Source organism: Eretmochelys imbricata, chromosome 16 (assembly GCF_965152235.1).
Source record: "Eretmochelys imbricata isolate rEreImb1 chromosome 16, rEreImb1.hap1, whole genome shotgun sequence".
Taxonomy (NCBI): Eukaryota; Metazoa; Chordata; order Testudines; family Cheloniidae; genus Eretmochelys; species Eretmochelys imbricata.
The window spans coordinates 709,314-737,235 of NC_135587.1; the positions used below are offsets into that span (position 1 = coordinate 709,314).

General features: G+C 46.1%; 2 pseudogenes; one reads left to right on the plus strand and one right to left on the minus strand.

The window, feature by feature from the left end:
• Positions 1–27,922, plus strand: part of LOC144276083 (zinc finger protein RFP-like) — a 349,317-nt pseudogene that overhangs the window by 74,067 nt on the left and 247,328 nt on the right.
• LOC144276084 (E3 ubiquitin-protein ligase TRIM39-like) lies at positions 189–27,534 on the minus strand (annotated as a pseudogene).

Sequence of the window (27,922 nt, forward strand, 5' to 3'; positions counted from 1 at the left end):
GACATCCCAGTGTGCATAACCAACTGGTTTGCAGGGTCCCCTTTGCCTAGCTGTGCCTGGCAATGAGAAGCAGACAGCCACTCTACCTCAACTGGGTATTTCACTATCTCTTGTAACACAACTAAAGAATAGTGAATGAGAAGATATGTTCCCACAATATCAATGCAAACTGCTTACTTACCAGACGTTCATTCCCTGATATTACGGTTGCCCATGCTGGACTGCTCCAGGGTTACAAACAGCTCCTGGCTCGGCGTGACAATGGGTCGCTTGTTCGCCTGTGCCCCTTTCTCCTCCTCCTCTTTCTTGTCCAATACCTCATCCTCAGGGTTGCCTGCAGTGGCCACTGACTCCATCTCCTCCGATGTATCCAGGGAGCCCTTGGCGGGGAAGTTGGGTCATCGCAGAGGACAGTATGCAGATCTTTGTAAAAGTGGCGTGTCTGCGGCGCTGCACGAGAGCAACTGGTTGCCTCCCTTGCCTTCCGGGATGTCTGCCGCAGCTCCTTGGCTGGGTGTCTCTCTCGTAGTCCTTCTCCCCCGTTCCCCGAGCGATCTGCTCATTGATGCCCACATTTCTGTGGCTGGATAGGAACTGTGTCTATACAGCCTCTTCCCCCCACAGACCCAGGAGATCCACCGTCTCCTACACTTAGCCCAGACAGGAGCACATTTGGACTGTGTAGCCAGCACGCTCAGCTGGGCAGTTTCTACGTGAGCTCTCCATGCCAAGCAAACAGGAAATGGAATTTCAAAAATTTCTGGTTCTTTAACGGGGAGGGGCTTGTTCCAGTGCACCTGGAAGCTGGGCAGCACAGTTCAAAATGGTGACCAGAGTGATCACAGTGGGGCATTGTGGGACACCTCCTGGAGGCCACTTAAGTCAACATAAGCAATGCAGTGTCTACAGTGTTGTCCTAACTACATCAGTTTAAGCACTACGTCTCTCACAGAGGTAGAGTTATTAAGTCAATGTAGCAGGTGAGTTACATCAGAGAGAGAAACTCTGGAGCGTAAACGCTGACATTATTAGGTCAACGTAAGCTTGTGACACACTATACCTTGGGGGAGAGCCCTGTAAGCCCCATATTCCTCATTTACATATAATTATGATATTTCATATAAAGCATGCCATGTGAGGTATTGTGGGAAAGGTTATGATCTGCTGAAACCCACTCTTCCATCTAAATATGTGTACCATTAATGTATATAAAATTATAAGAATAGTGTTGTGTTAGGGGGCTTATTCCTTCACCCACTTACTTCCCTGGTCCTTCTCTCATGAACAGAGAGCAACAATACCCGAAGTCCAAAGGTGCAAACAATTCGATGTTTATTGGGGTGAACTTCTAGCAAGCATGATTCCAGTTTCCTTCCTTAGTGTCCCCCTTCCCAGCTCTGACACCACAGAGCCTTACACGTGTGTCCCTGTTCCCATTTCCCCCTTTAGCAAAACATGATTCCAATTTCCTTACCCCCATTCCCTGTTCCCATTTCCCCCTTTAGCAAAACATGACTCCAATTTCCCCACCCCCATTCCCTGTTCCCATTTTCCCCACACACACACACACACTCACTTCCTGATTGACTGCAGACTATATAGTAAAACCTGAGTTCTGCTTAGCTATACCTTAACCAATCATTTTCCTGAAATTTAACTAACCAATCCTAACATATTGTAACATGATTATGTAAACAATTATATCCCACCACCTTAATTAGTTTACACCCAGCAAAATTAATTATACAGCAGGCAGAAACAATCACAGAACCAGACAGACATTATACAGACAAACAATAGCAAAGTGGGAACTATAATGACAAAACAATACAGAAGTGAGGATTTCACATCCCAGCTATTGATAAGTAAGTTCTTGCCAGACAGAATGCTATCAAACTAAGTTTCCTTTTACATTTTCTAGGCACTTCCCTTTCTCTGGAGGTGATAGGCACTATCAGGACAGGATTGTATTCCTAACAGCGCAATAGCACCTTATTTCAATGTGACTAGTTTGGAATGTGAGGATGTGACCATTCACTTCCCAGCTTATGGCTGCCTCTGTTGCTTAGCCAAAGGCCTTAGCCTAAGCACAGGGCCTCAGACGGTCACAGTAAGAGAAGGTCCTTACACCGGCAGACAGTGATTTTGATTCTTTCTTTTATACCTCTATAACTAGCCAAGTGATAAGAATACACCTAAATTCTTAGAGTCTAGGCCTTTACAGACAGGCCTGAATATCTATATCCTTACACTCCACCCCTTTTTTTTTCCTTTTTCTGTTGGGATCCTCCTACCCAGGTATCCCTGGAAAAGCATAGGACATATGGCGACACATTTCCTGATAGGGCCAGGCATCAAGGTGGAAGGTGTCGATATTCCATTTGTCCCACTGCCCCTTGTGTAGTATAGTGCCCTACACCTTCTCTCATACGGGCATACCACACCTATTCCAATTAGTGTTCCAGACTTCCCATTAGAGTGGGCCCGAGAAGGTTGGGTCTGGGTTGTCTAGTACACTGCAGGGTTTGGAGGGCTTATTACATTACTTATAGGTTATCTCCATATGCAACGTAACACAAGTACAGTTAACAATACAAAATCCACAGCAACACCGAGTCCTGACCACCGCAGTATAGTCCAACATCCGAGACACCCCCAAAACACTGCCTCTCCTCCTTCGATGGGGTCACGATCTTATGTGTCCAGTTGCTGGCAGTTGCAACAAGCTGCCCCTGCAGGTTTTCCTTGCTTTTGTCCACATCGTAAGTCCATTGAATGTTCACAGAGAAATGGGATATTGTCCAAACCAGCTTGACCACTTGGTATGGAATCAGGCAGTAGGCCCTAGTTTGATTATTCACAGCAATAAGATTCACAGATCCATTTGTGCACCAAAGTCCAGATAGCAGCATGTGGATGTGTGTAATTTTGTTATGGGCTGGTGTAAATGTGCCCCCAGTAATATGTATGTAAGCAGTGTCAGGATGAGCTCCACCCTGACATCTGGTGGTGAGGTGTGGCAAGTTGTGGAAAAGAACTTCAGGGGCCAATCTCATTTGCATAGGCCCACCCACCACGCCTAGAATGAGACCATAGCTGCCCAAATGGTCACTTTGGCTGCTGTGGGATCCCCAGTGTCTCTGTTATTGGGGCAGGAAGAATGAATTGTTATTACCCTGATTATGGGAACTGTGCTTGGAACTGTATGTGGCCTTTTGTTATGATGGAGGGATTCACCATCAACTAAGTAGCACTCGCTAGGCAAGGGTCATGGGTTCCAAAACTGTATGAATGGAGAGAGGCTGGGGAACAAGTATTAATTTTTGGTAGCATGGGCCCCTTTGGTCAGGGCCTTATATGCTAGTTGCACTTCCTTTTCTCTCCACTGTAGAATATCAGAGCTAATTTTGATTTCGTTAGAAGTCTGGTTATAGACTGCTGAGCTCACTTTGGGCTGACAGTACACCAGCACTGGGGCTCCCCTACTACAAGCTGAATTCACCAAAGAGCTGAAATTACTGAGTGTTGTGTTAAGTAGTGGGGGAGCCTGAAGATATATTGTGGAGCAGTTTGTGGGACGGCTGGAGTGCCTTGCAGACGGGCTGGTGAAGCAGTTTTATGCGGAGCAGTTTGTGGATAGCAGGAGCTGCTTGTGGGCCGTGGAGCTGAGCAAAGGAGTTAGTGGGGCGGCTGGCGGAGCGAAGCGAAGGCCTATGGAGCTGTGGGGCGGTCAGCTTCAGATCATGTCAGGTGCCTCTTAACCCCGTCCCATCTCCACCCAGGTTGGGAGGTAAAGCTCTGCAGATAAACTTTCGAACTCTGGGGCTACCCTGACCAGGGACAGAGACTTTTGGGGCATTGGACTTTTGGGACTTTGGGTGATTTGGGGTTGCTGGACTCAAGAACCAAAGGGAAAGGGGCATGCCCCAATTTGCTTGGGGTGGGTTTTTTTGCTCATGGGTTGTGTTATGAATCCTGTTGGTGGTGTTTCCCCAACATAATGCCACATTGTTTCTCTCTGTTATTAAAAGGCTTTTTGCTACACTCAGACTATGTGCTTGCGAGAGGGGAAGTATTGCCTCTTGGAGGCGCCCAGCGGGGGTGGTATATATTTGTCCCAGGTCACTGGGTGGGGGCTCGAGCCGGTTTGCATTGTGTTATTGGAATGGATCCCCTAGATATTGAACCCGGCCCTTGTTGCTGCCAACTCTGACGGGCAGAAGGGTTACATGTACATTCCCAGCATAACACCTTATACACAGTACACCCAATTGTCCACCCCTTGCATAGGCCATTGATCCTGCTCCTCTATAGTCATAGGAGAGGGGCACATCCAAACATTTTCTGTTGATTTACACTATTTTACACACCCCGCCATTGATTCCCAGTGAGCTCCTCCCCTTCTCATTATTTCCATAGGGTTTGTGGGGACCACCTTAGTTGCCATTCCTTTTCCAGGTACCACGGTAGCTATTACACAGGTGCTGGCCTCCTAGTTGAGTATTTTGCATTCCCATACACATCTCCCCCCCAAGGTCAGCCTTTTGAAGCTATCCCCCACCCACATCATGAGGTTTTTTGTTCATTGAAACACAGCAGTGCTAGCAACAAGACAAACACCACAGACAAACACCACAAAACATAGATCCATGGTATTCTGAGTTACTCTTCCGCTGGCACCAGCTTGCTTGTAGAGTGTCTGAAAAGCAAAAGAAACAATTTCCACCCCCCTGGTGGGGACAGATTATTGCTTAATAATAATACCACTTTCTTTTACAAACTTCCTTGCTAATTACAGGAAAAACAGAAGAATTACCTCCAGGCTGTCCTTATTTTGTTCTATAGTCAGGCTAGTGAATTACCCCACTCACTGGTCACTTATGAAATTCCTGAGGTGGTTTACCTCAGTTTCCCCTCTTGTACAACAGACCATGTTTGCAATAGTTTCTCTGTTGTACCAAGCTTTAAGTTTATTCTCAGGTAATAGCTGAGAGACAGCTTCAGATTTTAGCACTGTACACACACACACACACACACACCCCTTAAGGTTAACCTGTCCCCCTTACTTTCAGGCTTGACTTGTTTTTTCACCTCCCTTTCCTGGAGGGCCATAATCTGAGTCTTCTAGCAGCTTGTTTGCTGACCAGATGTATTCGTTATTTGCAGCTCCTTTGTGTCCATCAGCTAGGTGATTTGCCTTTACACACAGAGGCTTACTAGCTTGCTTTTTTCAGAGTAACAGCCGTGTTAGTCTGTATTCGCAAAAAGAAAAGGAGTACTTGTGGCACCTTAGAGACTAACCAATTTATTCGAGCATGAGCTTTCGTGAGCTACAGCTCACTTCATCAGATACATACCGTGGAAACTGCAGCAGACTTTATATATACACAGAGAATATGAAACAATACCTCCTCCCACCCCACTGTCCTGCTGGTAATAGCTTATCTAAAGTAATCGTCAGGTTAGGCCATTTCCAGCACAAATCCAGGTTTTCTCACCCTCCACCCCCCCACACAAATTCACTCTCCTGCTGGTGATAGCCCATCCAAAGTGACAACTCTTTACACAATGTGCATGATAATGAACTTGCTTTTGGATCCAAAGCTGTTAGCAGCTCAGACACTGTCTTAACAGGTTTCAGAGTAACAGCCGTGTTAGTCTGTATTCGCAAAAAGAAAAGGAGTACTTGTGGCACCTTAGAGACTAACCAATTTATTTTAGCATGAGCTTTCGTGAGCTACAGCTCACTTCATCAGATACATACCGTGGAAACTGCAGCAGACTTTATATATACACAGAGAATATGAAACAATACCTCCTCCCACCCCACTGTCCTGCTGGTAATAGCTTATCTAAAGTAATCGTCAGGTTAGGCCATTTCCAGCACAAATCCAGGTTTTCTCACCCTCCACCCCCCCACACAAATTCACTCTCCTGCTGGTGATAGCCCATCCAAAGTGACAACTCTTTACACAATGTGCATGATAATGAAGTTAGGCCATTTCCTGCACAAATCCAGGTTCTCTCACTCCCTCACCCCCCTCCAAAAACCCACCCCCATACACACACAGACTCACTCTCCTGCTGGTAATAGCTCGTCCAAACTGACCACTCTCCAAGTTTAAATCCAAGTTAAACCAGAACATCTGGGGGGGGGGGGAGGGAGGAAAAAACAAGAGGAAATAGGCTACCTTGCATAATGACTTAGCCACTCCCAGTCTCTATTTAAGCCTAAATTAATAGTATCCAATTTGCAAATGAATTCCAATTCAGCAGTTTCTCGCTGGAGTCTGGATTTGAAGTTTTTTTGTTTTAAGATAGCGACCTTCATGTCTGTGATTGCGTGACCAGAGAGATTGAAGTGTTCTCCGACTGGTTTATGAATGTTATAATTCTTGACATCTGATTTGTGTCCATTTATTCTTTTACGTAGAGACTGTCCAGTTTGACCAATGTACATGGCAGAGGGGCATTGCTGGCACATGATGGCATAAATCACATTGGTGGATGTGCAGGTGAACGAGCCTCTGATAGTGTGGCTGATGTTATTAGGCCCTGTGATGGTGTCCCCTGAATAGATATGTGGGCACAATTGGCAACGGGCTTTGTTGCAAGGATAAGTTCCTGGGTTAGTGGTTCTGTTGTGTGGTATGTGGTTGTTGGTGAGTATTTGCTTCAGGTTGCGGGGCTGTCTGTAGGCAAGGACTGGCCTGTCTCCCAAGATTTGTGAGAGTGTTGGGTCATCCTTTAGGATAGGTTGTAGATCCTTAATAATGCGTTGGAGGGGTTTTAGTTGGGGGCTGAAGGTGACGGCTAGTGGCGTTCTGTTATTTTCTTTGTTAGGCCTGTCCTGTAGTAGGTAACTTCTGGGAACTCTTCTGGCTCTATCAATCTGTTTCTTTACTTCTGCAGGTGGGTATTGTAGTTGTAAGAAAGCTTGACAGAGATCTTGTAGGTGTTTGTCTCTGTCTGAGGGGTTGGAGCAAATGCGGTTGTATCGCAGAGCTTGGCTGTAGACGATGGATCGTGTGGTGTGGTCAGGGTGAAAGCTGGAGGCATGCAGGTAGGAATAGCGGTCAGTAGGTTTCCGGTATAGGGTGGTGTTTATGTGACCATTGTTTATTAGCACTGTAGTGTCCAGGAAGTGGATCTCTTGTGTGGACTGGACCAGGCTGAGGTTGATGGTGGGATGGAAATTGTTGAAATCATGGTGGAATTCCTCAAGGGCTTCTTTTCCATGGGTCCAGATGATGAAGATGTCATCAATATAGCGCAAGTAGAGTAGGGGCTTTAGGGGACGAGAGCTGAGGAAGCGTTGTTCTAAATCAGCCATAAAAATGTTGGCATACTGTGGGGCCATGCGGGTACCCATAGCAGTGCCGCTGATCTGAAGGTATACATTGTCCCCAAATGTGAAATAGTTATGGGTAAGGACAAAGTCACAAAGTTCAGCCACCAGGTTAGCCGTGACATTATCGGGGATAGTGTTCCTGACGGCTTGTAGTCCATCTTTGTGTGGAATGTTGGTGTAGAGGGCTTCTACATCCATAGTGGCCAGGATGGTGTTATCAGGAAGATCACCGATGGATTGAAGTTTCCTCAGGAAGTCAGTGGTGTCTCGAAGGTAGCTGGGAGTGCTGGTAGCGTAGGGTCTGAGGAGGGAGTCTACATAGCCAGACAATCCTGCTGTCAGGGTGTTCTTTTTGTCTTAACAGGGAAACATTTTACTTCCACCAGAGTTCTGATTACTTTCCACTTTCATCTCCTGCTCCAAAACACACAGAGATCTGAAAAAGAAAGCACAACCTATTGTGGCTCCTTTTGGCGCCCTATTAGGATTTTAATGAAGTACCATGTTTTATTTGCATTTCTTTTACTCCTTCTCCAATATACACTGCACACATCCTGGGAAAATGAAAATTCCTTCCATATAGTTTAACCTCCATAACATTATATTAGCCATATTAATTTTACACAAGGCATAACTGCCTCTCCCATGCCCACAGAGTTTTCATGCACACCCACCAAAGTAACAATCTGATCCCCCAGAGCCACCCCAAGGCTCAGTGTTCCCATCATTCCTCCTCTTTTCCTTTCACCTGTGCACACACACAAAATTCTCTTTTGCCTAACATCGTTTGCACTGTGATTACTCTTTTACATAACTGTACCCCAATTACATCTTGTACAACGAGACACAACCAGGAGCAGCCAAGTTAAGTTCCAATAGAACCCCTTACATCCTTTAGTGATTTTGATTACATTACCCAATAGTCAAATAATTTTGATCAGATTCTCTCTCTGCCTGCAGCAGTCCCTTATAGACCGCATTTCTGTGGGAAAAGGGCCCATTTTCCCTCAGAATAGCTGTAAAGACTTCTGGGGACAGAAGCATAGTGGTGGGAGTAGCCAATCTACCTGACCCCCTTGGATAATTTAATTACCAAGCTTCCAGCCAATGTGACTGCACAGAGTTGCACGTACAGTTACATTTATATAACTGGGTTTTATCATTAAACAAAAACTTCCTTCTTGACATCTCACATAAGTACCCAAAGTACCCTCTATTAAAACTTCAGAAAAACAAAAGAGTGTGGAAAGGCAGGTTGCACTTGGAAACTTTTTTTTTCTTCCCCTTCTTTCTCTCCACTCCCCCAGGACCAAGTCCCAGCTCCAGTCTCTAAAGGTCGTCTGTTAACTCTGCTTTTGACTATAAACCCTTTTGTGCCAAATCATCTTTCACTACCCCTAACTGATGTAAGCAGTGTCAGGATGAGCTCCACCCTGACATCTGGTGGTGAGGTGTGGCAAGTTGTGGAAAAGAACTTCAGGGGCCGATCTCATTTGCATAGGCACACCCACCACGCCTAGAATGAGACCATAGCTGCCCAAATGGTCACTTTGGCTGCTGTGGGATCCCCAGTGTCTCTGTTATTGGGGCAGGAAGAATAAATTGTTATTACCCTGATTATGGGAACTGTGCTTGGAACTGTACGTGGCCTTTTGTTATGATGGAGGGATTCACCATCAACTAAGTAGCACTCGCTAGGCAAGGGTCATGGGTTCCAAAACTGTGTGACTGGAGAGAGGTTGGGGAACAAGTGTTAATACTTGGTGACATGGGCTCCTTGGTGAGGGCCTTATATGCTAATTGCACTTCCTCCTGTCTCCACTGTGGAATATCAGAGCTAATTTTGATTTTGTTAAAAGTCTAATTATAGGCTGCTGACCTCACTTTGGGCTGATAGTACACCAGCACTGGGGCTCTTCTACTACAAGCTGAATTCACCAAAGAGCTGAAATCACTGAGTGATGTGTTAAGTAGTGGGGGAGTCTGAAGATATATTGTGGAGCAGTTTGCGGGACGGCTGGAGTGCCTTGCGGACTGGCTGGTGAAGCAGTTTGATGCGGAGCAGTTTGTGGATGGCAGGAGCTGCTTGTGGGCCATGGAGCTGAGCAAAGGAGTTAGTGGGGTGGCTGGCGGAGCGAAGCGAAGGCCTATGGAGCTGTGGGGCGGTCAGCTTCAGATCATGTCAGGTGCCTCTTAACCCCGTCCCATCTCCACCCAGGTTGGGAGGTAAAGCTCCGCAGATAAACTTTTGAACTCTGGGGCTACCCTGACCAGGGACAGAGACTTTTGGGGCATTGGACTTTTGGGACTTTGGGTGATTTGGGGTTGCTGGACTCAAGAACCAAAGGGAAAGGGGCATGCCCCAATTTGCTTGGGGTGGGTTTTTTTTGCTCATGGGTTGTGTTATGAATCCTGTTGGTGGTGTTTCCCCAACATAATGCCACATTGTTTCTCTCTGTTATTAAAAGGCTTTTTGCTACACTCAGACTATGTGCTTGCGAGAGGGGAAGTATTGCCTCTTGGAGGCGCCCAGCGGGGGTGGTATATATTTGTCCCAGGTCACTGGGTGGGGGCTCGAGCCGGTTTGCATTGTGTTATTGGAATGGATCCCCTAGATATTGAACCTGGCCCTTGTTGCTGCCAACTCTGACGGGCAGAAGGGTTACACTAATTTACAACCTTTCAGCAAGCAGCACCAAACTTGAAAGGTTAGAGGCAGCTTCCCATAATGCTGCCCTTATTTCAAACCTCTCACAAGCAGACTGAAGTGCCTCCTTTCCCTGGAAGGCATTCAGTCCCCATGGGCAGGGACCTTCTTCCACTACCCATATACCGAGGAGGGTGGGCTCCTCAGCCACCCCCCATCCCTCTGGGTCCCCTAACACTTCCTCCGTTTCCTTTTTAATCTCATCCCAGGTTGACCTCTGCACCTGGGATGGGCCCTGGTTCTTCCTTATCCATTTATTCAAAAAATCCTTTACCCTGGCTTGCCAGAACCCCCAACTACCATCACGAGAGTTTGCGATACCCCCTCAAAGCAGCTGCGCGGACTGTTGGGGAGGGGGACTTACAGGCTGCCACTCACCTATCCAATGCGATGCATCCGAGTCAGTCACCGGCACCAAGATGTTAGGGGGCTTATTCCTTCACCCACTTACTTCCCTGGTCCTTCTCGCATGAACAGAGTGCAACAATACCCGAAGTCCAAAGGTGCAAACAATTCGATGTTTATTGGGGTGAACTTCCAGCAAGCATGATTCCAGTTTCCTTCCTTAGTGTCCCCCTTCCCAGCTCTGACACCACAGAGCCTTACACGTGTGTCCCTGTTCCCATTCCTGCCCTTAGCCAAACATGATTCCAATTTCCTTACCCCCATTCCCTGTTCCCATTTCCCCCTTTAGCAAAACATGACTCCAATTTCCCCACCCCCATTCCCTGTTCCCATTTTCCCCACACACACACACACACTCACTTCCTGATTGACTGCAGACTATACAGTAAAACTTGAGTTCTGCTTAGCTATACCTTAACCAATCATTTTCCTGAAATTTAACTAACCAATCCTAACATATTGTAACATGATTATGTAAACAAATATATCCCACCACCTTAATTAGTTTACACCCAGCAAAATTAATTATACAGCAGGCAGAAACAATCACAGAACCAGACAGACATTATACAGACAAACAATAGCAAAGTGGGAACTATAATGACAAAACAATACAGAAGTGAGGATTTCACATCCCAGCTATTGATAAGTGAGTTCTTGCCAGACAGGATGCTATCAAACTAAGTTTCCTTTTACATTTTCTAGGCACTTCCCTTTCTCTGGAGGTGATAGGCACTATCAGGACAGGATTGTATTCCTAACAGCGCAATAGCACCTTATTTCAATGTGACTAGTTTGGAATGTGAGGATGTGACCATTCACTTCCCAGCTTATGGCTGCCTCTGTTGCTTAGCCAAAGGCCTTAGCCTAAGCACAGGGCCTCAGACGGTCACAGTAAGAGAAGGCCCTTACACCGGCAGACAGTGATTTTGATTCTTTCTTTTATACCTCTATAACTAGCCAAGTGATAAGAATACACCTAAATTCTTAGAGTCTAGGCCTTTACAGACAGGCCTGAATATCTGCTGAAACCCACTGTTCCATCTAAATATGTGTACCATTAATGTAAATAAAATTATAAGAATTGTGTTGTATGGTTTTCACTAAAATATGCTGTGGTTTTGGGAAGAGCCCAGATACTAGCTTTCTAGAGATAATGACAAGGGAGGTAACTAACCCCAGGGTGGGTGCTGAACAGACATCACCAGCACAGGAGTTACAATTCAATGACTCACTCACAGGTGACATACCTCACCCTGTGACTCAGCAATGTCCACCAGACATGCCTGGACTTGTGTTCTCCAAGCACATGGACTAAGGATATAAAACAGAACACAGTGGCCCCATGCTTGGCCTTTTATCCTCCACCAAACCTGTGCTGCAAGCAATAAGGACATTCAGAAGATTGAAGACTCTAACAGAGGAGATTGGCCCAGATTTCAAGAGTGAAACCTATGTACTATGAACTGCAATATTCAGTGGGGTGAGAAAAACTGCTTAATCTAGATGTTGCCCAGTCTAATTGGATTGAGAGTTTAGACTGCATACTTGTATTTTATTTTATTTTATTTTGGTAGCCACTCTGACGTTTTGCCTATCACTTATAATCACTTAAAATCTATCTTTTCTAATCAATACACTTATTTTACTTTTCATCTTTACCAGTGAGTTTAAATGAAGTGCGTGGCAAATCTGCTCAGGTTTACAAAGGCTGGTTTATATCCACTTTCCATTGATGAAGTGGTGAACCAATTAATGAACTTGCACAGCTCGTCTTGAGAAGTGCAAGATGGTATATTCCTGAGGTATAAGGCTGGCAGCAGGGGGGATTCGGCTTGTGCCTTTCTCTGTGTGATTCATGAGTGGCTTTGGGAGCATTCATGCAATCTAGTTGCCCGGGGGGGCTCCACGTGTGGTGGTGCTGAGTGATAACAGTGCCTGCAGAGGTTTGCTGCTTTTCACTAGCAAAGCATTGTGAGAGACAGCCCAGGATGGAGAGATAAGAGGGCACAGTGGTCCCATGGCCCTAGGGTGCACCCCGGGGATCCCGTCAGAAAGCTGCCTTATGATGACCTAACTCTGTAATGTGGAACAGGCCTTAGTGTGCTTTACTTTCCCCCTCTCTCCTCACCCTCGCATCCAGTTTCAGTGACACAGTCTGACCCATGATTTCCAGAGTCCTCCCAGATCGTAGCAAATAGTGATAAAGGGGCTGCACAATGCCTGGGACAATGGGATTGGCTTCTCCATCTTGATCACCCCCTGCTCTCTATGGTTTGACAGTCCAGACCCCATGGAACTTCCAAAGTCAAAGAAATTGCACAGAAGAAAGTCTGCATAGAGACTGGTGCATCTGAGACTAGACAGGCTGATTTCAGGGTCCTCAGTGGGGTGTTCCCTCCATGTCTCAGTAACACAGTCTGAGCTGGGATCTGGCCCCCACCCAGAGACAGGGGTGGATTTTCTCTCCAGGGAAAGAGGCTGGCGGGAAAGTGAAGAGCGGGGCCTCATTATCAGCATCAAAAAATGTCACCTGGCCCCTTTCATAGTCCAGACAACCCCGGATCCTGCTGGGGACATGACTCAGGGTCAGGGGAGTCTCGGGGGAGGTGAGAGCTTGGTACCAATCCACCCACCACATCACAGCCCAGATCCCCCCCTCAGGATTACGTCTGATCCCTCCCTTCCTCCTCACAGACTCTCTGGCCACCCCCACAGCCCAGCACATCCCATCTTCCAGCTCCACCTCCCAGCAATGTCTCCCTGAGGTGAATCCTCATGTAGCTGGAGTGGGGATTCCTTCACCTGTCTCATTAAACTGTCAGAAACTGCTCAGCAGGGGCACAGTCTTTGGGGAGTTCCCAGCTCCCCCTTCCTTAGAGTCAAGCCAGAAGCTTTATCGTGCAGTACATATTTCAAGTTTCCTTTTAAGGCATAAATATTTTCCCCAACTCTTTGATGTTCCTCAAATCTTAAAGACATTTGAACAATTTTAATGAGCATTTAATGTGCCCCCTCTACTGCAGTCACAGAGGTTGAATGTGACAGTGAATGAGCAAAGCAGGACTTCAGTAAACTCATTGTTTGTGGTATTAAAAAATAACAGCTCTCTCTAAAGAAACACAAAGAACTGTGACAATCTATGCGAGGTCTCAGGGCCTGGTAGTGGCCTGGCTACTACTTCTGTTCTCCTGCCAGTGTCCCCACTTCCAGCAAGGTCCCGGCCCTCCTTAGAGCTCCTGCACAGCGCACGGGCTTGGCAAAATAGAGAACTGCAAAGTCCTCAGGCCACTGGTTTACCCCAGCTGCAGAAGGGGGATCAGGGGCCAGACTGAGGGGGCCTGTGAGAGTCTGGGGCACGGCCACCTGGGACCAGGAAAGGGGAGTCAACCATGAAGGGAAGGAAGCACTGGCAGGAGATGCTTTTGGGGATGCAGGCAGTTGCACAGGTTGCTCTGTAACTGGCTATAATAAGAGGCTACTTCTTCAAGCTGCACCAGCTCGCTGAGATCCATTGAAGCCAGGGAACACACTCAGTGCCCCAGCTGAGAAACTGGCTCAGCGTCACTGCTGTTTCATCACACTGGCCATATTGTTGCAGCTGAGTAATGTGACCTACCCGTGTTGTTGTAAATTAGCTTCCCAGGCCCTGATGCTCCCTGGCAGCCATATGCAGTGTGCTAGCTATTTCATTAAGGAACAGATGGAAAACAAATTCTCAGCTCTGACAGCAAGGTGGGGGGAAGGGGGAGCTCAAACTTTTGCAAAGTTTGGACCCCATCTCAAAGTGACTGTCTCTAGCAGCAGCTCCCCTCCCCTTAACACACTGTGGCCACCACAGCAAATGCTGGTGAGGAAAAGAAATGTGAACAACACATGCCTTATATTTTAGTTGCCTTTGAATGTAAGTTACCTACTGGAAAGAAAGAAGGAAGATCAGCACCATATGATGGGCAGAGCTCCCAAGTTACTAGATTGGTGTGTAACCTTTCTGCCAGGCTGAGTTGATAGCAGCAAGGGCCGGGTTCAGTACATAGGCGTTCCCTCTCAACAATGCAATGCAAAACTGGCTCGAGCCCCCACCCAGTGACCTGGGAAAATCTTACACACACCCCTGGGTGCCTCAAAGAGGCAATACTTCCCCTCTCACAAGCACAGAGTCTCGGTGTAACAGAAAATCTTTAATAACAAGAGGTAAACGACATCAGCATTAAATAGGGAAACCACCACAACTGGGGTCCATAAACCAAACCATGAGCAAAGACTCACCCCAGCAAATTGGGCCATGTCCTTTCCCTTTGGTTCTTGAGTCCAGCAATCCAAAAATCACCCAAAGTCCCAAAAGTCCAACAAGTCAAAAGTCTCTGTCCCTGGTCAGTGCAGCCCCAGGGTTCAAAAGTTTATCTGCAAAGTTTTACACCCCAGTTTGAGTAGAAATGCGGGTGGGGTGGTTAAGGGGCACCTTACATGGTCAGAGGCCAACTGCCCCACCTCTCTGTCAGGTTCTGCTATAGCCTTCACTGCGAGCCATCCTGCAAACTGTGCTGCTCTGCCATCCATTCTGCAATGTATCTTCAGCCCCCCCAACACAGCACTCAGCAATTCCAGCTCTTTATTGACTTCAGCTTGTAATAGGAGAGCCTCAATGCTAGAGCACCATTGGCCCAAAGTGAATCCAACTCAGCAGCCTGTAACTAGACTCCTAATAGAATCAAAATTATCTCTGATAGTCTACAGTGACAAGAAGATGTAATTAGTAGTTCAGACCCCTAAAAACAGACCCACACCACCTAGTACAAATATCTAGCCCCAACCTCTTTCAAGGTACTGGCTTTTGGAATCCATGTCCCTTGTCTAGCGAGTGCTACTTAGTTGATGGTGAGTCCCTCCATCATAAAATAGTTCCACTGTCCTTGATTCATATAATCAGGGTAACAACACTTTATTCTTTCTGCCCCAATAATAGAGAAACTGGGGATCCCAGAGCAGCCAAAGTGACCATTTGGGCTGCTGTGGGCTCATGCTAGGTGGGATGGGTGTGCCTATGCAAACAGAAAAGGAGTACTTGTGGCACCTTAGAGACTAACCAATTTATTTGAGCATAAGCTTTCGTGAGCTATAGCTCACTTCATCGGATGCAACTCACGAAAAGCTTATGCTCAAATAAATTGGTTAGTCTCTAAGGTGCCACAAGTACTCCTTTTCTTTTTGCGAATACAGACTAACACGCCGGTTACTCTGAAACCTATGCAAACAAGATCAGCGCCTGAAGTTCTTTTCCACAACTTGCCACAATTCACCACCAGATGTCAGGGTAGAGCTTAGCCTGACTCTGCTTACAGATGGAATGTTCATCAGTTGTGCTGATTTTGGCTGCTTGTTCTGTTGCTCCAAAGAAGGTAGCAGCCTGTCACAGACGCAAGGGAAAGAGAGACATTTGTCCAGTAGCTGATGGCAAAGTGCAGCAAACTAAGAGCTAGCAACCAATGAGTTCAAATATCACCTCTCCTTTTTGTTGTTTGCATTTCCATGCACATCACAACCCATATCCCTAATGACACACCACATCCCCTACCCTGGAAAGCAGGCAAGTATTAGACACTTTCTCCCTCAATTTACTGAGAGGCTGCACAAGGTCACTTCAGGTGGAACTGGGAAGAAAACGTAGCTCTCCACTATAGAAAGCCCAGATGCTAGCCACTCACTTCTACTGCTCTTCAGGATCAATGCCTGTAATAGATATGATTTGGTAATCTATCGCTATCCCACACTCAAGCCAGGAAGAGAACCTCCTGGCAAAGTGTGTGTGTCAAGGCCCATTCCAGTGCTTGGTCCTCAGCAAGAATAGCAATTCCTCCTGAAGGTCAAGTGGTGGAGGTGTGTGCTGGGGACAGGAGTGGCCATAGCACCAGCCCTGTTGCCGTGGAAGTGGGGATTGTGTGGTTCTCTTTGATACATATTTTAATTTCCTTTTTTAATAGTTTATTTAATTCACACAATAATTAAAACCATTATAATCTGTTGAATCTGGTATATTGTGCCATAAAATTCAAGTGTTCCATATTGCCAAGATCTATCACGCCTTTTGATTGCTGATGTCAGCCACTGGCAGGTTTGGGGGTTGAGAGGTGAAGTGATCAAATCAGCTCTCTGCAGAGCATAGATGAACAATTCCTGATGTATATATTTATATAAAGCACATGACCCAGAGTGCAGGTGGGATAGCAGCACAAGACCCAGGCTATCAACGGAGTCTCTCTCTCTCTCACACACACACACACACACACACAGATGTGGGGTAACACAATCAGCTTGGGGGAAAGGGAGAATCCCTTCACTGCCTTCAAAAATCACAGCTGGGTAATTAAAGGGAAATACACAAGGAGAATGGTTTATATGTTTCATTTAAGCGAATGTCAGGCTTAAAAGGAACTGAGAGGGATCTTTCATAAACAGAACCCACTGTAAAAACATACAAAATTTGAAGACGCGTTGTTCTGAAAGGCACTACAGCAAAAATAATGTCCATGAACTATGGGGTGGAATGAATGAGTTGCAATCTCACTTTTGGTAACATTTTATAGATCTCCCTCTCCCTCTCACATTCCCTTTCATTCTTCTTTTTAGAATCAGCAGATCATAAAACTATAGGGATGGAAGGGACCTCAAGAAGTCATCAAGTCAAGTCCAGCCACCAGCACTGTAGCAGGACCAAATAAACCTAGACAGTCACGGACAGCTGTTTGTCCGATTTGTTTTTAAAAGCTCCAATAATAGGGATTCCACGGTTTTCCTTGGAAGCCTATTCCACAGCTTAAATACCCTTATAGTTCAATAGTTTTTCCTAATATCTAACTGTGATGGGGTCCCCGGGGTACAACCTGGAACTGGGGTACCACTGTGCCCTCTTAACTCTCCAGCCTGGGCTATCTCTCAGAATCCTTTGTTAGTGACAAGCAGCAAACTCCTCCAGACACTGTTATCACTCAGCACAACAGTACGTGGAGCCACACACCCAGCTAGAATGCATGAGTGATTTGTGAGTGGCTTTGGGAGCATTCATGCCTTGCACCCCAGAGCTGTACCATCATGCCCTGGTCAGAACCTGACCAGTATACATTTATTACCCAGTCTACCCCTCTCTCAATGTGGAGATAACATACACAAGCCTTTGTAAGCTGAGCTGAGATTTCCCAAGCACTTCAACTGAAACACAGTGTTTTAGGGAAAATATAAAACAAGTTTATTGTCTACAGAAAGATAGATTTTTAAGTGATTATAAGTGGTGGGCATAAAAGGTCAGAGATAGTTACCAAAGAAAATAAAAGATAAGCATGCAATCTAAATCTTAAACCTTACTACTCTCAGCAGTATTAAGATCAAGCAATTTTCTCACCCCACTGGATGTTACAATTCATAATACACAGGCCTCTCTCTCAAGCCTGAGACTAGTCTCCTCAGCTGAGTCTTTCTGTCTTCCCAGCATTCTTGTTGCTTCCAGCGTAGGTGAGGGAGAAGAAAGGGAAAAGCACGATACTACTGTCTCCTATTTTATATCCTTAGTCCATGTGCCTAGAAGACACTTGCCCAGACATTTTCTGGTGGGTTTTGCTGAGTCACAGGGTTGAGCAATCCCCCTGATGTGGTCTTTTGCGACTGAGTCATAGAGTTGAGCAGTCACCATTGTGTGGTGCTTGTGAAACTGTCATTGAATTGTATATCCCTTGATCACAACTCCCCTGGTGATTAATGGTCGTTGAACTCCCTCCTGGGTGGAGATCATCACCCTTGTAATAGAGACTCTCAAATTTGCAATGTATTTCAGTAACAAACATAAAGCAAAATTTCATAACTTCATGCACGCTAATGATATACATATTTCGACAGAACAATGGGCTTCAGCAGATCATAATCTTTCATATGATATCTTACATGGCATGCTTTGTATTAAATATCCCAACCATATATGGATGATGAATATGGGGGTACAGGGTGCTAATTTGAGGTACGTGTCACATTAACCTAAACCTCCCTTGCTGCAGATTAAGCCCATTACTACTTTTCTTTTATTTCATCCAGTTTGGCACATCATTTTCTCTAGCACACATTTTCCATCACTGCTTCTCTGTCTCCCTCTAACACTCCTCTGTTCCCTATCACAGATCATTCCAACTTGGTTTCCCAGTTCTCTCGCTTGAGTTTATCACTTCCCCTTGTGCTGCCCCCTGAGCATTTTCCTTCTCAGGATTGTTTTGCTTTCACTCTCTCCATTTCAGTTTCCCTCCACTTGCCCAGGCTTCACTGTTTACTCTCGTTTTAATTGATTTTTTTCTTTCATGATTTTTCTCCCTTCTGGTCAAATATGTGCCATATGTGCCTTTCCACTCCACACAGCCAGCTCATCTTCATCCAGATGATGTCACTCCCCTATTATATGCTCCTTTTCCCTGGGGTCCTGGAGGTCACACTCTCCAGTCACTGGGTCTCCTTCTCCTAGGATCCCTGCTGGTGCAGAGCCTCCTGCTTCTCCTCATGTTTCCCTGCCACCCCCACATCTCCCTGTCCCCCAGCCCAGCTAGTAATTTGCCCCCAGCCTCCAAATCAATTCTGCCCTCAATCCTATATCAATTCTGATCCCTGAAGCCCCACATCTGCCCCTTCCCCTCAGAGCCCCTCTGCTCCTCCTCCAGCTCCAGGGTTTTCCCTCTCTTCTTATTCATGGAGGGAAGGGGCAGGAGATTTGAGGGCTCATATGGATGTTGTGGGTTTGGTACAGAGGGGTCATCCAGGGTCATAGAGATGAGCCTAGCCAGATGGGAGTCCTCCAGGGTCATAGAAACTAGGACGACTGTTGAAAGAGAAGCCAATTTTTTCATTCCCAGTGAGCTATACCCCCTCCCCCCACAGGTCTCAGTGACACAGTCTGACACAGTATCCCCAGAGTCCTCCCAGATCATGGAGGACAGTGACAAACAGGCTGCACAATCCCTGGAACAATGAGATTGACTTCTCCATCTCAGTCAATCCCAGCTGCCTATGGTTTGACAGACCAGACCCCACAGAACCTCCAGGGCAGTAGAGACTACACAGTAGAAAGTCTGGAAGAAGACAAGAGTCCTCCAGGGTCATAGAGTCTGGTGTCTGAGGCTAGAGAGACTGATCTGAGGGTCCCCAGTGAGGTATTTCCCATGTATCTCAGTGACACAGCCTGAGCTGGGATCCTGCCCCACACCCAGAGCCACAGGCGGATTTTCTCCCCAGAAAAAGAAGTCAGTGGGAAAGTGAAGATTGGGGCCTCATTGCCAGCACTGAAAAATGTCACCTGCCCTTGTTCATAGTCCAGAGAAACCCAGATCATCTGGGGTACCTTGCACAGGGATAGGTGGGTAACAGGGGAGGTTAAAGCCTGGTACTGACCCACCCACCGCTGCACAGCCCAGATCCCTTCCTCAGGGTTCTGGATGAGATGCCCCTTCCTCCTCACAGACTCTCTGGCAACCCCCACAGCCCAGCATCCCTTATCCCACACCTCCACCTCCCAGGCATGTCTCCCCGAGGTGTATCCCTCACAGCTCAGCACACAGGGATCAGTGTCAAATCTCTCCTGGGTTACTGGGCAGATCCTCACACGTGAATCCACATCTCAAATTTTTCTGATCTTCAGACAGCATAAGGATGGGATGAGCCATGTCTGGATCCAGAGTCACATTTTCTGGGGGGAGAAAGAATCAGAGCATTAGAGGCAGAGGTCAGCCCTGGGGGAGACTGGGACCATTTCTCACACTCCCAACAGCCTTGTTCTGGCTGGGACAGTCCTGGGTCCCAGGGAGCTGCCTCTGTCCTGGGCGCCTGAGACTGAGCAGAGGGGTCACTGCAGTTTCTCATTCTGTTTAATGGGAGCCACTCATTACTTTCATGTGTTTTATAGAGGCTTCAGGTCCCTGATTCCCCTGCTGGGGCCGCTCCATTCCCAGCTGCAGAGACACAGAAAGGATTTGTGCAGGAAATGGCCTAACTTGATTATCATGCACATTGTGTAAAGAGTTGTCACTTTGGATGGGCTATCACCAGCAGGAGAGTGAATTTGTGTGGGGGGGTGGAGGGTGAGAAAACCTGGATTTGTGCTGGAAATGGCCTAACCTGAAGATTACTTTAGATAAGCTATTACCAGCAGGACAGTGGGGTGGGAGGAGGTATTGTTTCATATTCTCTGTGTATATATAAAGTCTGCTGCAGTTTCCACAGTATGCATCTGATGAAGTGAGCTGTAGCTCACGAAAGCTCATGCTCAAATAAATTGGTTAGTCTCTAAGGTGCCACAAGTACTCCTTTTCTTTTTGCAAATACAGACTAACACGGCTGTTACTCTGAAACAGAAAGGAAGGTTTCAGAAGCTTTTAGTGAGGAGGGAGCAGAGGAGGCAGGTACCAGCTCTAAACCCCAGAGGGAAGCTCCCTCCCCTAAATGCAGCCTCCACTCCCAGGCTGAGGAATAGAAAGGAAGGTTCAGCATTGGGGAATGCTTTAAGACCAGAGAGTAGGAGGTGGCATTGGGAGGGGTAGCCCCATCTTCAGCTCTGAGAGAAGGGAGGCGGTGCCACCATCTGAGGCAGAGCATCTCCCCAATCCATGAAGCAGGGAGCAGCTCTAATGGCAGAGCACCATCCTGCCCAAAGGAAACGTAGGATGTTGGAGAAGAGTGATGGGCGAGACCCGCCTCTGGCAGGGTAAAGGAGAGGGATGTGTCAGCCCTCAGGGGAGAGAGCTCTGTCCTCATTCCTCTCAATTTAATATTGAAAGGGCCTGTCAATGTCTATGAAAACCCCGGGGTCAGAATTAAGGGTGTTTGGATGTTGGTCAGTGACTGTTTCTATTCACTGGTGTGCGCATGAATTGAGCACTAAGGTTGTTGTCAGGATTGTTTGTGTGACTTCAGCTTGGGATCTCCTTAGTAGTGAATGTTTTCTTTTTTAGGGCTGTGAGTGTCATGGTCTGTGTTGGTTTGGCTGGTAACTTTAGTTTCAAATTCATGAAATGTTTTCATGTGAATTTTCTCCTTCTTTAAAAGATAATGTCCACCTGCAATCTCACCATGTCTGTGTGCCCCATCTCCAGTTCAGATGGCAGAGTGTCTGAAGAGGAAAAGGATAAAAGAGAGGTGAGATTTCATGCTGTCATATTTATAACAGCATTCTCATTTGTAACTAATATAACTGTCTTTTAATTATGGTTGAGCCCTGAAGTACCCATGGAGTCGGCACTTATGCTCACAAGCACCCTACGAGATACAATCTGTAAGAAATATTTACTTTCCCCTCCTCATCTCCTCCCACCCTCTACATCCCAGCTGGTTTGTCTCATTCACCTATTGCATTTTGTCAGACCCTAGACCCAGATCCTGCAAAGACCTTAGTGTCAATGTAACTGTACACACTTTGGTCTCTTTGACATTAATAGGATGTTAAGGATTTGCAGGGTCAGAGCTCTGAATTGTGAGCTCTTTGGGTCTATTTATTCAGTGTCAATGAAGTGCTCAGCACAACAGGGCCTTTGTCCTCCATAGACAGGAATACAAATAATAGTAAGTTTTTTTATGTATGTGGAAATTCAAGCTGGGAAGGGTCGGCTCAATGGGTCAGATTCCCCCTGAACTGGCAAAGGGATAGAGGGGGGCAGTTTGTGACTCCCCTATTCAGTGGCTGCTTGGCACAGGCTAGGGAAGTCCTGAGATCCGGCCAGAGTAAACACCCCTGTTTCTGTGACCCCCAGGGACTTTGCAAGTTTTGTAGTTAGGAGAGAGAAACTCTCAGGGACCCAAAATTAGGCCATTTTGCTAAATTTGGGCCTTAAGGTTGTCACCTTCGGTAAGTCATGAATTAATGTGAGATGTCCTGATGCTTGGGCCCTGCTACACCTGCTCAATAGCTCTACTCTCCACCTTTCATTCAATAGATATGTACAGTATTTTAAATCAAGAACACATCTCCTCCCACAGACTCAGAGGTTCATCCCAATTTCCTCTCCTAGATCCTTTCTCAGTGCCTTTGAATTTCCTCAGAGTCTCCGTTAGAACAATAGTTTTCTGGGAGAAATCACTGAGTCTCTTTTCTTGTTCAGGGAAAGTCTCCACAGGCTGCTGGAACTTCCTCTTTTCATAGCTGGAGAGAAACCATTTCACTTTGTGTTATTTCCTTTAGTGACTCATTATAATTCCTTGTTAGTGAACGTTGCTGCTCTAATGGGCTTGGAGTTAGAATTCCTCTACTTCTCCCAGCCTCAAAGTAGGTGCAACACAGGCCATGGCAGTGTAACATTTTGCTTAAAGGTCCCATTAATATTCTTCAACTCTGGCCTGGAGAGACAAGCTCTGGGGATAAAAGGGGAAGTGAGTCTCCATGGACAATTCACTCCTTGGCCTCCACGCTATGATGGACAGGAAGTTCCCATGCCAACTTCCCCCTCCCAAGCTCATTGCACATAGTTCTCCAAACAGTCCTCAGGTGGGAAAGACTCTTCATCACTGCTGATCTGGGTTGGATTGCAGTGTCCCAGCAGTGAAAGGCTCACATTTCACCCACATAATCCTGAGGCAGCCAGTCCCCCAGGGATGTGACATCTCTAAGAAATACTTTAGGTTAATCTTTCCCACTGAATGGATAATTCCAGAGTCTTCTCTAAAAAAGGTCAGTGTGACACCACCAGGCCAGCTCAGGTCAAAGCCATAGGCCAATTCACTTCTGTGTGAATATCAAAGAAATGTTAAGTGTACTAATTCGTTTGAGTATTAATCTAGTTCAAAGGAAATGTGAATGATATTGTCTTCACTCATCTGTAACCTGTTCTCTGCTATCTCATACATAATGCATATTGTTAGGTAATAGCACGTAACAATCCATTAGTTTTCATGAAGTTTACGCATCAGGTAAATTCTCATCTTGATGCTAACACACACTTTTGATCTAGGGTCAATTAAGTACAGGGACATACATAACATAATATCTCTGTAATTTAATTGCCCATCAGACAGGATTGGGGCCTTGGAACGGGAAATGAAGAAGCATGCTGACTTCAAGCATGGGTCATTGCATTCGACAATGGAAATCTTCAGGCTCAGACTGCATTTAGTCAACAAAGGAAAAATGCACACTGTGATGAAAACACTTGGATGATTGCTTTCTGTGGAAAGAAGCTGTAAATACTGATTCCAGGGAATGATCCTGTATCTCTGAACTGTTTTAGATTCGAAGAGGGTGGAATACTGAGCGAGTGGAAGGAGGTCCCCAAAGTGATTTTAGGTATCCCTGAGACTTTTGGAAAACTAGCAGACTACTACATCTCTGCTATCATCTTGGAGTTATACACTTTGACTCACCTGTTAATGTATTTTACCTGCTTAAACCTCTCAATAAGTCTCAGTTCTTTTTCTTAGCTAATAAATCTTTAGTTAGTTTACTAGTGAATTTACTTCAGCGTTGTCTTTGGTGAGATCCAGAGTACAAATTTGACCAGGGTAAGTGACTGACCCTTTGTGGTTGGGAGTAACCTAATGTGATGTGATATTTGGTATAGTGACCAATATCACAAAGCCCAGTTTGTCTGGGTGGCAAGAAGGGCTGGAGATCCTAAGGGGACTGTCTTTGACTCCATGGTAAGACTGATACAGTGATCCAGGAGTGCATGTTCGTTACTGGTTCGGTGAAATCTAATTATAGAATATACCACCAGTTTAGGGTGTCTGCCCTGTTTTCTGGCATCTGACCTGAATTTGGCATTCACAGCTGTAAGCCATTCCAGACAGCAAGTGAGAACATCAGGATTCAATTCATTAGAGAGATTTGTATCCAAAGTGTGAACCTGCCCCACACATTTTGCCACGTAGCCCTGGAGAGAAGTGGTGTTAACATGGCTTCCAAGTCCTTTCCCAGCATGTGAAGTGGGTGTGGGAGTGAGAAAGAGCCATGTACCTGCTCAAGATACTTCTGACATCCTAGAGGCGAAAGAGAGAGAAAAATAATCTGAGACCCACTTGAAACACACTGAGGATTGCATGGAAGGGATTTTGCAAATCTTGAAAAAAGAAGCTCTGGTCTGGCCCCAGAACCATGGATTATCTCAGCTAATGGGGCTTTTCCATCTCTCATATCTATATATCTCTAATTGGTCATAGAAAAATTGTAATGCACATTTCAGGAATTCACTGACAGCTGGACTCCAGTGCTCATAATTTGGGCACGGTCCTGTCCCTGTGGTGGGATCTGGGGTATTTCTTACTCTGTCTCACCTGCAGGAATTTGCTTACTGGCTTCAGATACTTCCCCTCCATCTCACTGATCAGCTCACTGAGGTGGGAAATCTCCTCAGAGAGTTTAGTAACATTTTCATTCTGTATCTTCACAATCTCCTTGTCCTGTTTTTTCCAGCTCGGCCAGCAGGAGTCGCTCTTTTTCCTGCAGGAACTGCCGCAGTTTCTGAAATTCAGATAAAATCTTCTGCCTCTCTGTTTCTGTCTGTTTCTGTAAGAAAATAGGGAAAGGGCTTGTTTGGGACGTGAATGGAGCCTGGGGTCCTTTCATGGAGTGCTGAGTGTGCAGGAGGGAGAATTTCTTTGCACATTCTAAGACATCTAACACTTGCCTGTGACCTGTGGTTAGTAGAAAGAGGATTTTCTCACACCTTCCCATTTGGCCCCTATATCTCTTAAAGGGATATTCTCATGTCTGACATGGTTAGGATATCGTGTTACCAGGGGCCTTTAAAAATGCAGATCCAAGGCAGCTGGAGGCAAGATTTAGCACTAGAGCTGAGTGACATTTTTTGCACTAAACTTTTTTGGAGGGAAAAGGCAGATTCCTTGACTCTGAAATATTTAATGAATTCTTCTCAATGTCACCCACCTTTTTTGGATGGATAAATAAAGAAATAAATAAGCAGATAAATAAATAAATCATTAAAAAAATCAAGAAAATGTTTTGATTATTCAATTTGAAATTAGTTTTTGCTTCAAAAAGTCCTTCTTCATGGTCAAAATTGAAACAAAACACTCTGCCCAAGAAAAAATGGAACACTGATTTGCTAAACTTTTTAAAATTATTTTTGGTTTGACCATTTTTTTTCCCAATTTCCAGTCAATGAAAAGTTTTGTTGTTTACTCAGCTCTACACAGAACTACGTTGACACACATGTATGGAAAGAAAAAATGAATCAATTGAACAAAAAGTGCAGACAGGCACAGAACTGTGCATTGGATACATTCAGATCATTTTGGCAAGATTTTCGTCAAAGGCACAAAAGGTGGACAAGAATTCATTACCAGAAATGAAAGCTTAGAATCTGAAGATGGAGAAGAGGATTTTTCAGGCCTTCTGTTTGGAGGTGAGTGCACACATACGCACAGAGCATCCGTGGTAACGGAGTAGTAGATAAAAGCCAACATTTCCTAAGGCCACAAGGGAATCTGCCTACAAACCAACCTCGCACCCCATGTCAATGCAGGTTAATAACAACAGGAACCTACCAGATACTCCTGGCTTTTCTTCTCTCTATTCAAGTTAAATCCCTGGAGATTTTCTCTCTCTTCCTTCAGAATCTTCAAATAGAGCTGGATTTTATCCTGAATCAACAGAAATGATTTGGGTGGTTTGATTTTTATTTTTAGGGGTGAGAGTGCATCTCAGTTTCACCCCTCATGGAAATTCAGAATCCCAAGGAGAAACTTCATCTCCTTACTGGCTTGAGGGGAGGGATAGCTCAGTGGTTTGAGCTTTGGCCTGCTAAACCTAGGGTTGTGAGTTCAATCCGTGAGGGGGCCATTTAGGGATATGGGGCAAAAATTGGGGATTGGTCCTGCTTTGAGCAGGGGGTTGGACTAGATGACCTCCTGAGGTCCCTTCCAACCCTAATATTCTATGATTCAGACTTTTCTCAAAGAGTCTTCCCCTTCTAACAGACTTCATCGCTGCTAGGGCCACAACAGCATGGTCTCATGGTTCAGGCACTGGTGTGGCCCTTGAGAGACTTTGGTCCTATTGCCCACCCAGTCACTCTCCTGCTGGGTGACCTTAGACAATTAACTTCCCTACTCTGACCCTCCATTTCCCATCCCACTCTGCATTTTTCTTCTCAGATTAGCCTATACATTAGATTATCCCTGCTCAGAGCAGGGATTGTCCCTCACACTGTTTTGTGCAGGTTCCAGCAAAATCAAGGTCAAATCTCATCTGGGGTCTGTAGTGGCTACTGGGATGCAAATAACAACAATGATGATAAATGCTAAGATACAAATCAGCAATGACAACATCAGCTTTTAACTTGATATTCTCCAGTCTGAAGGCAACAGTCTCACATAGACAGGCCTGCAGGTGATTTAAACCTCACTGATCATTTAACAGCTTCTGTTCCATAGAGAGTTCCCTTAGTTCACCAGTGGGAGCTGGGTTTGAAAAGGATTCTGCTTCTCAGGTAAAACTTTCCCACATTAGAAATTTTTCAAGTCTTAATTGTTTGCCATTCCTGCCACCCAGCTGTCTCATTTATTGTTTATAGCATCTCCCATACAATGAAGGCCTTACAGAGTTGAACAATGCAGTCACACCTCTGACAGGCAACTTCCACCTGGCATAAAAATCCAAAGCTGTTACTCACTGAACTTGACAGCAATTCCCTACCTTGTACTCCTGGTTATCCTCCCTTATGGGAACCACAGTGTGAGCTCGGTGAGTCCGGGACAGATGGCAAACCACACAGATGGGGGTTTGATCTTCTTCACAGAACAGTGTTAGAGCCTTCTGGTGTTCCACACACACTCCTGATCCCTTCGCTGCCTGGAAACCCAGCCATTTGGCTATTTCTAGGACATTGGCCAGCTGCCTGTTTGGCCTGAGGTTTCTCTGTTGCACAGCTTGTCTGCACTTAGGGCAGGTGATGCCTGTGTCTGATTCTCCCCAGCACTGGGTGGTGCAGGCTCGGCAGAAATTGTGCCCACACTCCAGAGTGACAGGTTCTGTGAAATACTCCAGACAGATGGGACAAGTAGCTTCATCCTGGAGACTTTCCACAGAGCTCCCTGCAGCCATGGCTCCCTCTGGACAGTGTAACAGGGTAAGGTTCACTTTCCCGAGCTCAGAAACAAGCCCCCCCTGTAGCAGCACCTGGGTGTTTCCCTTCCTGGAACTGACTCCTGCTGTTTGCTGAGCTGGAGCGAGCCCCCTGGTAACATTACAGCCCTGGGGGCTCTTGTGAAAACAATACCACTAGGCTGGGCTGTGGTCCTGCAACCAGCCCCCTCTTCCTGGCAGCCAGGTCCAGGCAGTGAGACAGGAGGCGAGCCACCCCTTCCCCAGCCAGGCTCTGTACACAAAGGCAGCAAACCAGAGTAGCCACCCTCAAACGTGAGAAGCATCTCTGTCCTGCCCCCTCTGCTCCACATTTGGGCCTGGCTGCCAGGGAGAGAAGCTGAGTGAG